The following is a 15,970-nucleotide window of genomic DNA, read 5'->3' on the forward strand; positions in this document are numbered from 1 at the left end:
CACCTTGAGCTGACAACTGACTATAGATTGTGTTGAATTCATTCAGATGATTGGACATAGGTGTCCCTTCTTTCATCTTCAAGTCAACAAGATTCTTAAGCCAGTATACCTGTGAATCTGCACTCTGCTTCTCATAAAGATCACTCAGCTTTAACCATGCTTGATAAGCCGACATCTCGTCTGCTACATTGAAGTAAACGCTTTCTGCCAAAGTCAGCATAATGGTAGAAAGTGCTAATTCATCCATTTCGCTCCATTCATCTTCGTCCATATCTTCTGGTTTTATCCCCTTGAGCTTTATAGGTTTTATCTGCTTCTTTTGTACCAACACGTGCCAAATTTGCTTCTTCCACAATGGGAAATTGGTTCCATCCAGCTTCTTGATATTGTAAAGAGCAGTGTCCTGTGATCCAGCCATAGCTATGCTTCACAGTAGTTTACTTTCCTGGGAAAAATTCGACAGAGTTCTCCCTATAAATTGACCTCTGAACCAATATCAACCTGATGAACCACTGGATGTCGCCTACAGTGTGTGTGTGTAGATGCGCCCGTGTCGTATGTGACACGCCTCCAAGAACTGTGAGCCGTCCTTCGATGTGTAGACAGCCACAAATCAACACTCTGGGAGTGTCGATATCCTCAGCACCTACAGTCGTAGGCCGAAAACCCCAAATTTGCAGAGTCGGATATGCACCCGTCGAGACCACGTAGTCGAAAATGGCCTACACAGACCTTTGTCGAAGCCGAACGGTGGCCGAGATGACCTCAGAATGAAATTCTGACAACACCAAGCCCTGGTGAAATGTTTTGGAACCATGTTAATGCTTTTCCTTCTAGTGTCATTCCAAACCCTTCAAATTGAGTATGGAAATCAAATATACGTTCTGCTCTTAGCACTTGCTTAAAGCTTGCTAAGTGGTCGTATGGATCCCCTGATCCACTGTATTTTCTAACCCATTTTTGAAAATCAGCTGGTCTGACACGTCTATTTGGTTCCCAGTCTCCTGGCAGTTGGTCCTATTCCAAGTCCTTCAAACCTGTCTGTTGGGAATAGTGACTCATGTAGCCATGGACTGTTGGCCTTAGTGTCACTTGGTTTTCTTTGTGATGAGGTGGTTTCTGGTTTCTTAACATTACTCTCATATGATCTCTCACGGTGTTTGTCTCTTGGAATAGTCTTTGGTCCTTGGTTCAATATCCAATCTCTTATTGGAATATCCTTGGTATTTGGTTTGTTCTACCTCCTCGGGAGTCATCATAACAAAGTTGTTGTTATAACAATCCCTAAACATGTAGGTTGGTAGGTCTGTTGATCCCTTATTCTTGATCTTGAAGATATAGATGATCTACATGGCTGTTAGTTATCCTGATTTGGCATGCGAAGTCCACAAACGATCTTTGACATTTCTATCCTCTCAACAATAGACTCCAATCCTAGTATTATCAGTAATAAGCCGTTTCAAAGGCTTCAAATCAACTTGATCGTATCCCTTGAATTCTAAAGTTGGTGGTCCTTCTTTTGCTTCCATATCTGGAATCATGGTATTTACTTCTAAACCCCATTCGTCTATCATGTCAAGGTTTTCAACTTGTAAATACTGAGTTCCGTTTCTATCCATGTATATTTTTGCTTGTTTGTTTTCCCTAATTTCTTCTGTGAACTCAATACCATGGTCATCAATGCGAATAACACACTCTTGATTAGGATCCAGTTAAACCTGATCTCCATGGTGATTAGTCTTATAAAATGAGAGTATATGCTTATAGCGCACTGCCGTTCCGGTTTTTGAGTGAGTCGAATAAGAAGACATTTCGGAAGTTGAATCAGAAAAAGTTTTTGAGATTTCTTTAGGAATAGTGTGCAAGGAATTTCCTTGATTCACGCTTTCTTTGATGGATACTCTACTGGAGGTTTCTCCGAATATGCCTTGATTTCCTAGTACACGACTAGATCTAAGGTTCATAAAGACTTGTGAAGCCTTGGATAGAGTACTTACCTTTGGATTGACTTGTTGTCAATTTCCTCCACTTGGCTGGATTGCAACGTAACTTCTGTCCAGCTACTGATTCCTGTACAAATTTGATCAAGTTAGCTATTCTTCCATAAAGACAGTATAGTTTTTGCTAGCTATTATGATTTGTCTATGTGTATCACTGCAAATCAAGCTAATTGAGTCAACAATTGAAATTTTCAAACTCGACTTTGGCAACAATCAAAGGACTAATCTGCAACTTGAAAACTGAGTGAACATGTAGCAACTTGGATTCGATTGAACCCAAAATTTCCGGTGGCCTTGTATTATGTTGGTTTAACATTATACAAGTTCAAAAGTCAAAATGGGTGTCTCTGTGTTGCAGTAGTAAATAATCACAAATATTTACTTTTGTCAGTTTTTTTGCACTTTTTGGCTTGATTTGCCAAGTGTACAACCTGCTAAAGTCCTTGGACAAGTTTCAACAAGTTTGGACAAAATCTGTTCAACTTTATGAACTATTTCGTGTCCGCAGACTCAATTTTCAAGAATCTGGCTTGAGTCTCACTTTTGTGATCCAAATTTCACCAAAAATTTGATTTGTGTGGTCTACTTGATATGCTGACCTTGAGGTATGCCCAAATATGCAAGATTGTTAATTTTCTAAGCAGATGCAAATAATCATGATTATTTATTCTAGCTAATTTTTTGCAAGTTTTTGTCCCAACCTTCACACAGATCTGTTAAGCACGTTAACTTAAGGTCTCTAGCCAAGCATCATCAAGTTTGGACTATTTTTGGTCAAATGGTCATCAGTTTGGTGTTCGCAGACTGGCTTTGCAAATTTGTTCACAATTTTCAATCCAATGATCCAAATATTACCAAATTTGGTTTGTGGGCTTATTACAACATGGTAAAACCAGTGGTATGCTAACTTGATAAAAAATGTTGAAAATTGGGGTAGATATAAATAATCACGATTATTAACTGGAAACTTTTTGCATCTTTTTGGTCAAGTGAGCATGTATATATACCTACCACATCAATACAAGTGTATGAATCAAATTTCATCAAGTCTAGACATTTTTTTTCAAATTTACACTCAAATTTCAGAAAGTCAGTACAAACTTTATTTTTTACCTAGTTTTTTTTCAATTTGGTGATCCAAATCCAATGTGCCTTTACAGAAGTTGTTTGTACACATACAATGAGTCACTAGTATCAACCTTGGTCAGTTTTGAGCTGAAAGTAAGTAATCATGATTATTTACTTCAGGCTTAAAATGAATAAATTTTTGCACTTTTTTCATGGACAGTCTTTTCATGAGTTGCTTTAAGCCTATGAATTAAGTCAGAACTTAATTTGGCCTAAAATGTCAAGAAATAGTAAATAATCTGAGTTTTTGCAAAGTGTTAAATTTTTACCTCAAAGTGTCCTTGAACTTACCCACTCGTGCATACAACTTTTAAGCATACTCTCCAGTCGGATTGAGTGGTTTGGAGTCTTTTCGTGCTATTTGTAGCCATAGACCTGAAATTCTGCACTTCAAATAACAATTCACAATGATGCTTTCGAGGAGAGCAATGTTCTGAAACCCACCTCGGATACTACTTACCCTACTCCTAGGTTCTCATGCAATGGGGTTGTGGAAAGTGTCCACAAACACTCATTTTCTTATTTTTTATGGTTTTTTGCTAAGCATTGATCTTAAGACTTGTCTCGTCTATCAATCATCCTCAAAATCCTAATCTAGTTCTACAATCCTATAATCCTAAAGGCACTCAACAAGTACGATTACTTCTAAGCTACCTCCACACAGCAAAAGACGACAATCTTAAGCTATGCAGTTTTTTTTTTAAAAGGAGATCCTAGAGGAAGTTAAAGTATAACTTCACAAGATGCTTATGTTTTTTCCTAGTTTAGGTCTCTTCGATCCCCGGCTAGTGGCACCAAATGTGGGATGGGTGTCTAACCTCACTATCCTATCTTATTGTAGATTTAGCGAGAACCACGATTAAATTGTCAATCCATGGGACGAAGCTAACTCGACTAGTGCATAGAGGCTACACGAGGTTGTCAATCTCTCCGAAAAACTAAAAACTCGCATCTAACTCAAGCTACACTCAAATGATTGAAATCACCAAAAGTCAATCGCTCATCGGTAAACAAATCACATCCGTTACAGTATCAAATGACATCCAAACGTAACAAAACTTCTAGGACATACTTATAAGACCTAAGCACACATGCTTATGGTCTCAAATTCCACTTTAGTTAAAGTGACAAAATCGCGATTATTAACAGAGTGGATTTTTGAACTACTCGTTTTCGACCCAAAATACACCTAAATGCTTAGCAATGATGCCCCAATACCCCACCTATGCTTAGTTTTTAAATTTGAAGTGTAAATTCCTACTTATGATGAAATTAGGCCGCGGGTCGACGACGCCAAAAGCTAAAAAATATCGTGAAGTTGTTTACGTCAATGCGTAGAGCTCTTACCTGCGGTTGCAATGCAACAAACGTGACTGCAATGTGACAACGGGGAGGGATTAGGAAGCGCAAGAAGAAGATAAGTGAGCGCTGTTAGCTCACGTTGTGTATTTTATTATCCAAAACTTACAAAAATTGGCATTTATACCTTAACCAAGGTTTTTGGTGGTCAAAACTACTAATTTGTGAGCTCTAACTAAAGATAGGTAATGACAAGTTGATAGAATTTGAAAGCTTGTAGCCCTAGCTCAATTATTACAAGGTTTACTCAAAAAATAGGAGTTACAATATTCTTGGTTTATCGATCGGTGTGCCAACTGAGGGTTTTGGAGCCTTGCCGAGTGATGTGTATGCTCTATGCAATGTATGAAGGTGATAGGAAGTGATGGCATGACAAACAGAATTTGAACGGGCAAGTTATGGCAATTTCAAGTCGACACGACTGTTATTAGCCAGGAGGGATCTATGCGGTGCTCGTACGGAAGCACATAAGGTTATGAAGAGCTTCTTATCTAGAATGTCGTCTCTTGGAATGCAATGATCGCGGGATACACCCAACAGAGGCAGGGCGAGGAAGATGATTATTTTAAGCATATGCAAAGAGAGGAAAACTCTTCAAATGCAATCACCTATACTTGCATCTTGAAGGTTGTGGTGGCATTCAACACACAAGGTGGCAGTAGAATTCACAATAGTCAGTGGATGTTGGAAAGTGATGTCATGCAAGGCATTGCCTTGGCTGATATGTATGCCCGACATGGTGCCCAAGAGTGGTGTCCAAGGGCCCATAAACACTATGAAATATAGGCGTCCCAATGAACCCAATTGGCCGCCCATTAACTCAAGAGAGTTTCATGTGTGGAGAGATAAAAGAAGGAGATAGGCAAGGTAAGTAGATGACGGGCAGGGACGCAACTTGAGAGGGCGGAATTCGCGCCGAGCTGTAGAGCGGTTGGATGAGAGCGCGCTTGAAATGAAAAGTGCTCTACATGCCACGGTGATCGCATTTGGTACCAGCCATGGAAAAAAAAACCTCATCCGAGTTGTTGACTGCCACATCATCATGAAGGGTCCCGTCACATCAGTCACGACACCCGTGATTGATGGGTAGACTCAAAAATAGCGTAAATTATTGGAGGACGAGGGCATAAAACAAGTGTTGAAGCAAGGGAAGCAAGGGATTGGAGAGGCATCAAGGAGTGAAGAAGAAGAAGAAAAGGAGGCAATGCTCTCTCTCTCTCTCTCTCTCTCTCTCTCTCTCTCTCTCTCTCTCTCTCTCTCTCTCTCTCTCTCTCTCTCTCTCTCTCTCTCTCTCTCTCTCTCTCTCTCTCTCACTGTCTGTGTGTGTGTGTCTCGTGCTTGAGAGCAAGGCGAGGAGGAGAAGAAAGTAACTCGGCTTGGCGAAGGAGATTGGAGCCAGGGATACTCTACCAGAGCAGGTGAGGCAAGCTTTTCCATGCATGGGAACCCCCCATATTTTTTTTTCTCTTTTACCAAAAATATTTCCTATTATATAAGTTACTTTTGATTTTTTCTTCCCTTTTTCACAAACGTTTTAGCCTTTATTAAATAAATAAGACTTATGCTAATCAATCACGATGTAGCATAAATAAGTAAGATTTCTTTGTTGATCTCTCTTTTGACCTTAAATATTAAATATATATATTCTAAATTACATTATATATTTTAGTATTTTCTAATATATTTTTCATGTATGTATATTATTCCACCCTACCAAATATTTTATTCACTAGTTTTCATTTTCAAACCTCAACCCCACTTTCAAATTTCAATAATACTTCCATCTAGATGATTGCCACTCTTTTCAAAACTCTAGGTCATGTTTTCATACACATGAAGAAGCTTACACTTGATGGCAAGAGAGACGTCCACTCAAAGGGGACCACCAAAAGACCTTTGCAGCCACAAATAATACATTATTTGGCTGAATTTTTTATGTAAAGAAGAACCCCGAATCTGAAGGAGCATTCAACATGAAAGATGTAGCTCATGATCTCAACTTTTAGCTCAATTTTTTTCAGAATTTTTGGAGTTACGAACACGGAGATATGATTTTTGTAGTGGACCCCAGTTTTCTCGTGTAATGGTGATACAGGCCATCCCCAATTTTCTTCCCTCTAGAATGGCTATGGTTCTAGAAGTCTTCAAGCATGATTACAAGAGACAAGGCTCTTTTAATGAGGTCTTGGCAAGTCTAGAGTGATTCTATCACCATTTTTGGAGGATCCATCCTCATCAACAACTATCCACCTTTGACAATCTCTCTTGTGAATTTCTTACCTCTCTCTTCTCTCCCTAATAAGCTTAAGTCTAGCCAAAGCTAGACTATTGTAAATATCTCCTATCCTCTATATCCTACCCACATTCTCTCTTCTTCTGTCTCTATTGACTCTGGTATTTTAAATAATGAGGAGACAAGATGGGAGCCACAGTCACATGCACCCCATTTTCATAGTCACCAAAGTGGGACACTCACCTCAAATAGAAATATTGTTAAATCCTCCCCTCCTTCCCTATATAAGGAGGCCAAAAGAACACACACACACACACACACACACACACACACACACCCCTATCCATACACACTCTTGTGCTACATGCTTGTAGCATGAACCCTAATCACATAATCACAACACCATCATCATCACCATCACCATGCACAAAAGATGAGCACCACACCTCCACACCACTTGTAATTAAGGGTTGAATGCACAATTTCAAGAAGAAGAAGGGTGGACACACTCATGATATTCCTCGCCATCAACTCCCATCTCTCCATTATGCCTCCTACGATCTTGTCCCCTTCTCATTTTCCTGCCATACGCTACCTATTGTATTCATCTTTTGCAAGCAATCAACACACTCCATCTTGGTGCCATACTTTGTGTCGCTTTGGATACATCTCATTATGAGTATGGTATATGCTTGTTCCTTGCCTTTTTTTCTGCTTATGTAAAGGTGTGTGGATTCGCCACCATACACACACACACTCTCTCTCTCCCTCTCATATTCCTATCATCTTGCTACTTCCATCTTGAGGTGTGCGGATTCGCCTCCTCTTGTATGATAAGTGAGCATACTCGCAAGTTTCCCCTACCTCATTATCTTCCTTACTAACATGCACAAGTAGCAAGCCCATTCTCACTCATTCACCACTCCTCTCACCTTATTCTCCGACCACCCCATTCCACATTTGGGCGTGGATCTTGAAATTGCTTTCCATGGCATGCTGCATTGTGTATATGTATGCGTCCTAGCCGCATATCTTGCTAGGTGGTGCCCCTATTGTGTATCCCCCATGATGAGGCCATTGTGCATAGTCTTGGTGTAGAGGCCACCGGGTCTATTTTTCACTTTCGCCTCTCACAAGGCATGCAAAGGAGTCGGAGGAAAAAGAGTCTCACCATCTCTAGCTCTCGATCTCGCTCTCAACCTCAAGTAGGAGGATCCCTCTTTCTATCTCTCCCCTCTCTTGACCGTAATCAAGAGAGGAGACTCAAGCAAACAAGAGGGGGGCATAAGTAAGTATCAGAAGGAAGAGAGAGGAGGGGAAGTAGGAAAATAACCAGGGCTCTTTCTCTCTAGCTCTCAAAGCTCAAGGAGGAATCTCTCTTGGTCTCTCTCTCTCTCTCTCTCTCTCTCTCTCTCTCTCTCTCTCTCTCTCTCTCTCTCTCTCTCTCTCTCTCTCTCTCTATCTTCAACAAGAGATTCAAACAATCAACCAAAGAGGAAGCGAATGAAAAAGAAGGGTATTGAAGAGGAGATACTCAACAGGAGGTGTTGCTTGAACAAGGAAGTACAAAGGGCAATCAGAGCCTGAAGACAATTAAAGTGTTTGCAGCTTATTGTTGGTAATTGAGGCAGTAGGATAGAGAAACCTCTTGAGGGCTATTAAAGTAGGGAAAGATCAAGACAAGAAGAGAGCGTTTGCAAAATCTAAGAAAGAAAAAATACCAACATGGAGATGAGGAAAAACATCACCGTAGTCAACTTAAAATTGATTAATCATCAAGGGTGTCTGAAAGCGACAATTTGCGAGAATTGTGAGAAAACGGTTGCGGTTTTGGACATAGTTTCGACTTTTCCCTAACCAAAGCACTTGAACACAGTGGACTAGGTCTACTTGAACCAAGCAAAAGCTCTTAAGCCCTGAAATCATGTCTACCCTAGATTCAAACGCAGCTTACACAAGCTTGGAGATCCCGACGATAGAGGAATATCCTCCCACAATGGATCTTCCAAACTTGCAATTGATAAAGACCCATCTTTTTTAGAGAGTTTGGATGATTGGTCATGAGAGTGAAGGACTATATAGATACATTGACGACAATGAGGTCAATCTTTATAGGTGATCAGATCCATACCTAGAAGAGATAACGGATTACAAGATCTTATATGTCTACACATACGAAGTCGACTGTCAATGGAGATCTATAGTTGTTGACAAGTATGGACGAGAATATAGCACAAATCCACAGACTGTACTAGAAAGAGGTGGATATTTGGTCAATGAAGGACCACAAATGCCTCCACCAAACACGAGAATTCCTATAGGAATTCCAAGAAGAGAGCCACCACGATTCCCTTCAAGAGTGATAATGAGAGAAGGATTGAGAGAGTCTCTGGTTGGACTTGTAGACAATCGACGAGTTAGACCATCCCAAGTCCAGAAATGGGTAAACAGAAAATACTCTGGAGATAAAGATCTGAGAGATCACGTAACGGCTTTTAGAAGAGTGATTAGAGCAGAGGAAGTTTTAGATTTTGCAACACAGTTTGCGGGATTTGGATTGACTCTAGAAGATGATGCAACTACATGGTTCGACTCGCTGGAAAAATGGGATTTTGAGACCCTAGATGAGTTGTTTGAGGAGTTTATTGAAGAATTCTCGCCAAAAGGCATTGCTCACAACACGGTCTCGCAAATCCATATATTCAAACAGAAAGAGAATGAATGAGTACGCAAAGCATCATTACGGCTCAAGAGATATGTTAAGCTCTGTCCGAGAGCAGAATTACCTACGCAATCACGACTGATGCTGATCTTTATCCAGGGAATGAGACATGCGGGACTTCAGAAGGATCTGCATATGATAAGGACGATGACGTTAAACGAGTTGATCAAAGAAGCTCTTTATCTAGTGGATAACTGTGAGGCATACAAAGAAAAGGACTTAAAGAGTCAAGGAGATGACACATCCTCTCAGCACAGTGTTTCACAGATAAGTGAGTCCATTGCCAAGCCAACGGCACCTATTGATCAAGAAAAGCTTATCGACGACTTAGTCAAGAGGTTGATTCCTCTTGTAAGGTCTGATTCGGGAGAGCCGAAGTGGTGTGAAATGGAGAGAAAATGGACGAACCATACGGGGGAAGAGTGATATTATAGCATGGAAAACGCTAAGGAGAGGTATGTACAACCTGTTCCAGAAGCACCTACTCCACCTAGATACATTACGGGGAATGCGCCAAGACCAGTAGGAGTTTTAAGGCTACAGCTTGTCTTAGGACAACAACCTCCGCTGCCAGGTGCTAGAAAGCAGGTAGACATGAGATCCATGCCAATGATGGAAGCATCAAATAAACCAACACCAGTGCCAGCTACAATGTGGTATAGCAACCAAAGTGGGTACTACCCTTCGGAGCAACAAAATGTGAGAGAAACACATGGAGTGGTGAGGCCGATACAACCTCCACCTCCTCGGTTTTAGTCAAAAGAAAGAAGGTATGAAATGGACAAAAGGACATTGAGATTCATTGCAAATAACGGCTTATTTAGGTCAAAGCTTGCTTATAGCCAAGAGGAAATGCTAAAAGAATCTCCTCAACCAGAGACAGATTGTCACAAAAGTCGTGAAAACCACTTGGTCAAACAATGTCCTCATACGGAGATCACTGAAGTAAATGCCTATTGTCTTGAGTGTGACATCACTCACTTGATCCCCGATTGCCCGAAAAAACCAAACCAAATCATGAAAATCACGACAAATGTATTAGGGATTGTTCATCTACCTAGTAGCTCAGAAAATGAAAATGTCGTACCAATGCAAGTGCTACGAGAGCACAAGCTCAAAAGAAAGCCGATGAGAATCCAGAGACAAAGAACACGGAAAGTGACATGAGTCCAAAGACAGATGATGGACCAAAGAGAGACACACCTAGTCAAAAAACCAAGAGCAAACAAAATAGTTGGAAAGCTAGAAAGACTAGGATGAAATCACGCAGGGAACGAGAGAAAAAATCCCTAGATGAGAATCTTACCGAAGCTGAGGAGAAGATAAAACAACATGAGGAAAAGGAGGCACCTTCTCTTACACAGATGGTTAAACCTCTAGAAGAACCATGCACGGATGAGAAACCGAGAAGTGCTAGTTCAGGAGGATTTGTGTTGGCAGAGAAGGTTAATGAGACATTAGATGCCCTCTTAAAAGCCTATGATGTGATGCTCAAAAACAACCAAACCCTAGAACACAGGTGGATGCCATATCCCTATGCGGGACTAGAAAAGCAAAGGTTTGAAATGTGCAAGAAAATGATTCAAACAGCCCAAGCTTTACTAGAGCCACCAGTTGCAAAACCTGAGGATGTGATCCATGTCATGCCTACACAAGTAATCCCACCAAACCAAGAACTAAAAGAGCCAGATTCTAGTCATGAGCACAGACCAAACCTCAAAGACCCAGCATTAGAACCAAGGATAGTACTGAATACCCCGGATAACTCTTCCGAGGAATTTCACCAAGCTATACCGGAGGATTGTAAAGAGATAGATGGTCTTGACAAATTGTGGAAACAAGTCAGAGAGGCCAATGAAGCCGATGACATAAGAAGACGATTAGACAAGACTAGTGATGAACGAGGAGTGTTTCTACCACCAATAGAGGAATTTGAGACTGGATCTCAAATGAATCTAGACGTGCGATCGTATTGGGGCGACAAAGGATCTGTACAATCTATGGATAGTCAACCCCATTCGTTAAGAACACTACCGTCCTAAGTGGGAGAGTACGAGACCAAGTCAGATGTGGTTGCAGTCCCATCATAGAGACTGTCTCCTAACAAGGCCATCGATTCAAAAGGGCTAGTAGATATTCTATCTACCCCAATCACCTGTACTATAATGTTAGTCGAGTTTCTCAGAATAAGACCAAACATGTGGGCTAATGTGGGTAAATGTCTAGAGAAATTTGGTGTAAAAACCCCAATGACTCAAATCGAGGAAGGCATCAAAGAGCTTGAAATGCCTCAACTAAATACTAGGCCAGTGCCATTAAACAAGGTAGGCGAGTATTACGAGGGAGAAGAGGGAAACACCACCCTTCCTGTGGAATTCAATAATGTAAAAACCATGGCAATCCTTGACAGTGGATCTGGGTGTGGCCATTGTAACCAAAGAGGTTTGGAAAAAATGGGGAAAACCTGCCTTGATATCCACACGAATGACCGTGCAGCTTGCAGACGGACACAAGGAAAAGCCCCTAGGACTGCTAGAAAAAGTACTTGTTACTTCTTGTGGCATTGAATATGAACACACTTTTGTTGTTGTTGACTTTGGCAAGAAGAACAACTATGACATCATTCTGGGAAGACCATTCATGCGACAATTGAAAATGGTCCAAGATTGGGGTTATGACCATATATACCTGAGACATATGGAAACCATAACAAAGATAAACTTGAGGGACCATAGCTATAGAGATGTGACAAGAACACCGATTGAGGAGTTTGATTCCGCCACAGTAGCAGGATCAGAACTTCCAGCTTGGTTAGGTAAGCCTAAAGAACTGTGGATGTGTGGAGCTTCACAATGTGGTAGCTTAAAACATGAGGAATGTATCCTAGAGAAGGTTATAGAGGATATGGACTATATCCCAGAACCATTTCTTGAAGAAGAGTTAGAGCCTTTTGGATGGGAACACATCTTGGCTACTCTGTATATGTGCGCAGTGGAGGATGCTCCCACAACAAAGTTTTGTGATGAAAATGGCTACGATGTCTTTCCTTATTTTGCAGTGAGTGTAATCCAGAAAAACAAAGAGATCCAAACATCAACAAGCTCTCGAAATAAGGAGCAAACAAAGAAATGTGGAGAATCAAAAGATGAAGAAGACGACGAGTTCTATGACTCTGTAGAACACTTTGAGCTTCAAGAAGATCAACGACCCGGGAATCAATGTCATCGCTACATGAATAAAGTGGATTCCAAAGTCCTCGGTGAAGACATAGCCACCACAAGCATCCTCATACGGGGCGCCTAATAAGGATGCAAAGACTCAGCTAGGAGGAATACGACCAGAGTAACGAGCTAACAATGCTCTAATCAATGGGCTAGAAAAGTCCACCAAGAAACTACCACCCACGAGCAAACAGACAGTAACTTTCCACTACCAGCCAAAAAATCAAGGGAAAGTACAAGAAGTCAACCTTGCTGAGGATAGTAGCGATAGTGATGAATCTTACAATATCCCCTATCATCAACTCAGGCCATCACTATCACCAACCCCTTCAGCAACAACCATGACAGGTCAAAAGAACAGGACAACAAGTCAAAGCCAAAAAGCTCGACAAATCTGGATACCAAAAAGCCAGATCGGCCAAAAACAGATATGGATCAAGAAGACAAAGATCTCTAATGACAAATCACCAGATCCAACACTAAAACAAAAACAAGGAAAGCGTGCACGAACGGGTAAGAATATCACAAAGTCGCAAGCTTTCACAACTCAGGTTTGGGCTCCAAAGAAGTTGATTCATGCACAAAAAAGTCAGGAATTCATTTGGATTCCAAAACAACCACAGTATCAACTTTCAAAGCCTAAATCCCCTCCCCAACCAAGCATACAGGGACTGAAGCAAAGACCACTGTTGACTCACACAACAAAAAGGTGGATCCCAAAGAAGTCTCTACAAACACAAACGAAGCACGGGCAAGTATGGGTTCCCAAACGAGAGCCAGCAACAAAATAGCCAATAATCGCAAAGAAATGGGTCCCAATTAAGAAGAACAACAAAACTGCTGTCAGTGCATTGCCGCTTGAATTCTTACAATTCTTCCTACAATTACAGTACAGTTAGAAGAGAGCGGGTCGCTTCAATCAAGCAACGATACAGGAGCTTCGAAGACCTTACATTGCTTAGAATAGGAAGCCTCGCCAACAAATTCCAATAAGCAAATTGCTTATACCCACATCTTGCACAACATAAATCTTTTCCATGCATTGACTGTGTATGCATAATAGGGCTACATTACAAGGCCTGCATAGGCACAACTTTTAATTTCCCAAGCACAACACATACCCTTTGCGATACCCTGTCGTAAAGGATGACTCCAAATAGGAAGGGGGGAGGCATTCTGAATGCGTACCTAAAATTATGACTATTAGAGGGCAATGTTTTGTGAGAGGCATTGAATTTTTGCGTTTTATTGTGATAATTTTTTGACAAAATTTAGAGTATATGCCCTCATAGTAGTGTTACAGAGGAGTATGGGGACAAAATACATATATAAGCCCCTAGGGACATGTGTATAGTGTACATAGCATTTAGATTTCTATTTGAATGATTTTTCTTTTTTTGAGTTGTTTTAAGATTTTCTTTGTTTATTATTAACAAAAAAAAAAATCCATAATCCACATGAAGAAAAGACTGACGAGAGGCCTGAGCACTACAAAGAGAAGAAGGTATAGGGAAACGATGAAACTTCACGAAGTATGTCTCAACAGCCACTACAACAGCCGACGAACTTGTCACAAATCAATGTCAATAGGCAACCGACAAGTCATACAAATCAGAGTCAAGTAGCTAAGCTAGTCCCAAAGCTTCAAGTAATATTCTCTGTGGTCTAAGCGTCTTAGCTATTCTAGGTACTGCTCAAGCTGGAAGAGTTGAGCATATTTACGTTGTGTCGCTCATGCTGGTACATGTGAGCAAAAGAGTCGAAGTCTAAGTACTTAAGTCTGGTGAAGTGAAGGAGACGGTCCAAAAGACACTCACGTACTGAGCACAGTGAGATACGAGTGGAGAAACTTCTACATCGAAAACCCTTCTTGGAAAAGTGGAATCTATTGAGACATCTTTTGATGTCACATGTGCTACATTTATTCCTCGAAACACCCATCATCTCCTTCTTTCACATTGCATGCTTTTGTTGACAAATTTCTCATATGCATATAGAGTGTCCCATAAATGGCACTTGCATCAGGCACTCTTTCCGTGTTTCACCCAAGCACTCACCTTTCATGAACATGTACTTCACGTTCAACTGCTCAACTCCAATAAGAGCATATACCAAAGGCATTTTTTTCCCACCGGGTTTTTTCCCTTTGGTCATCCAGGTTTTAGACCCTAATCTAAAGACACCTATCACCATCCTCTTGTACATATTCCTTCTACATCAACAATAAGGAAATGCTACTCAAATCAATTGACAAATGAATTGGAGCACCAATTTCAGATCATAGCATAGTTCTCCTCAATGGCGAGTCAAAGAATGGCCTACAATGACAAAGCTGTAGACAACACTAACAACATGATTGCACAGGAACAAAGAAGTTACCAATGAAGAAGAGCAGACACAAAAGTAATCAGAGGATCTCAAAAGATGAATGGTTACGATGATAGACGTCCGCTCTAATGGATCATAGTTCTTGCTGTGGTTCGCCAAAGTTACAAGCAGTGCAACAGATGAAGCCAAAACAACAGCAAAGTGTTGACCGCTGGGTCAACAACACAACATAACTCAAGAACAAAGAAGTCCTCAATGACAAAGAGCAGACATAAGGGTAATCAAAGGATCTCAAAATCTTGTCCTTGATAATGCACATCGAATGCTCGATAGGGTTTTGAACCTCAAATTAGAATAATTAAGTCCTGGATTCGGCCTGACAGACAGACTTTGCATTGGAGTGCAGCTTGGCCTAAAGAAGTTATGGGTTTATCCATACAATTTCTACAAAATCCTTACAAAGTTGTCATTGGCTCACAAGATCAGAAAGCCAATCACTCAATTCTACAGATTGTAGAAGTTGTTTCTGAGAATCACAAATACTCCAAATTCACAGATTTGCTGGAGCAAATGATGGATGGAGCTTTCTCTATCCCTGATGATAAGAGTCAAGTTAAATGACATTGGGTTCTTTTTTAATTTAGATCTGGCAGTAGACCTATAATGACAGAAACAGATGCTGCAGCTCAGAGCGTGGATGTGAAAGACATAAAGTTCGTCATCAATTATGATTTTCTTGAATCATGCGAAGACTATGTACATCGGATTGGACGAACAAGACAAGCTACTGCAAAGGCTATAGTCTATACTTTCTTTACAACAACAAAACGACAGCAAAGACCACATCGCCATCGACAATCAGGTCATGTTGTGGACGACATGAACGCGGAAGGGGGGAATGTTGACCGTTGGGTCAACAACACAACATAACTCAAGTTTCGTACCAAAGTCTTATCTTTTTCGAGTTATGAAATGCTGC

The sequence above is a fragment of the Adiantum capillus-veneris genome, chromosome 20 (assembly GCF_014529385.1).
Source record: "Adiantum capillus-veneris isolate H3 chromosome 20, ASM1452938v2, whole genome shotgun sequence".
NCBI lineage: Eukaryota > Viridiplantae > Streptophyta > Polypodiopsida > Polypodiales > Pteridaceae > Adiantum > Adiantum capillus-veneris.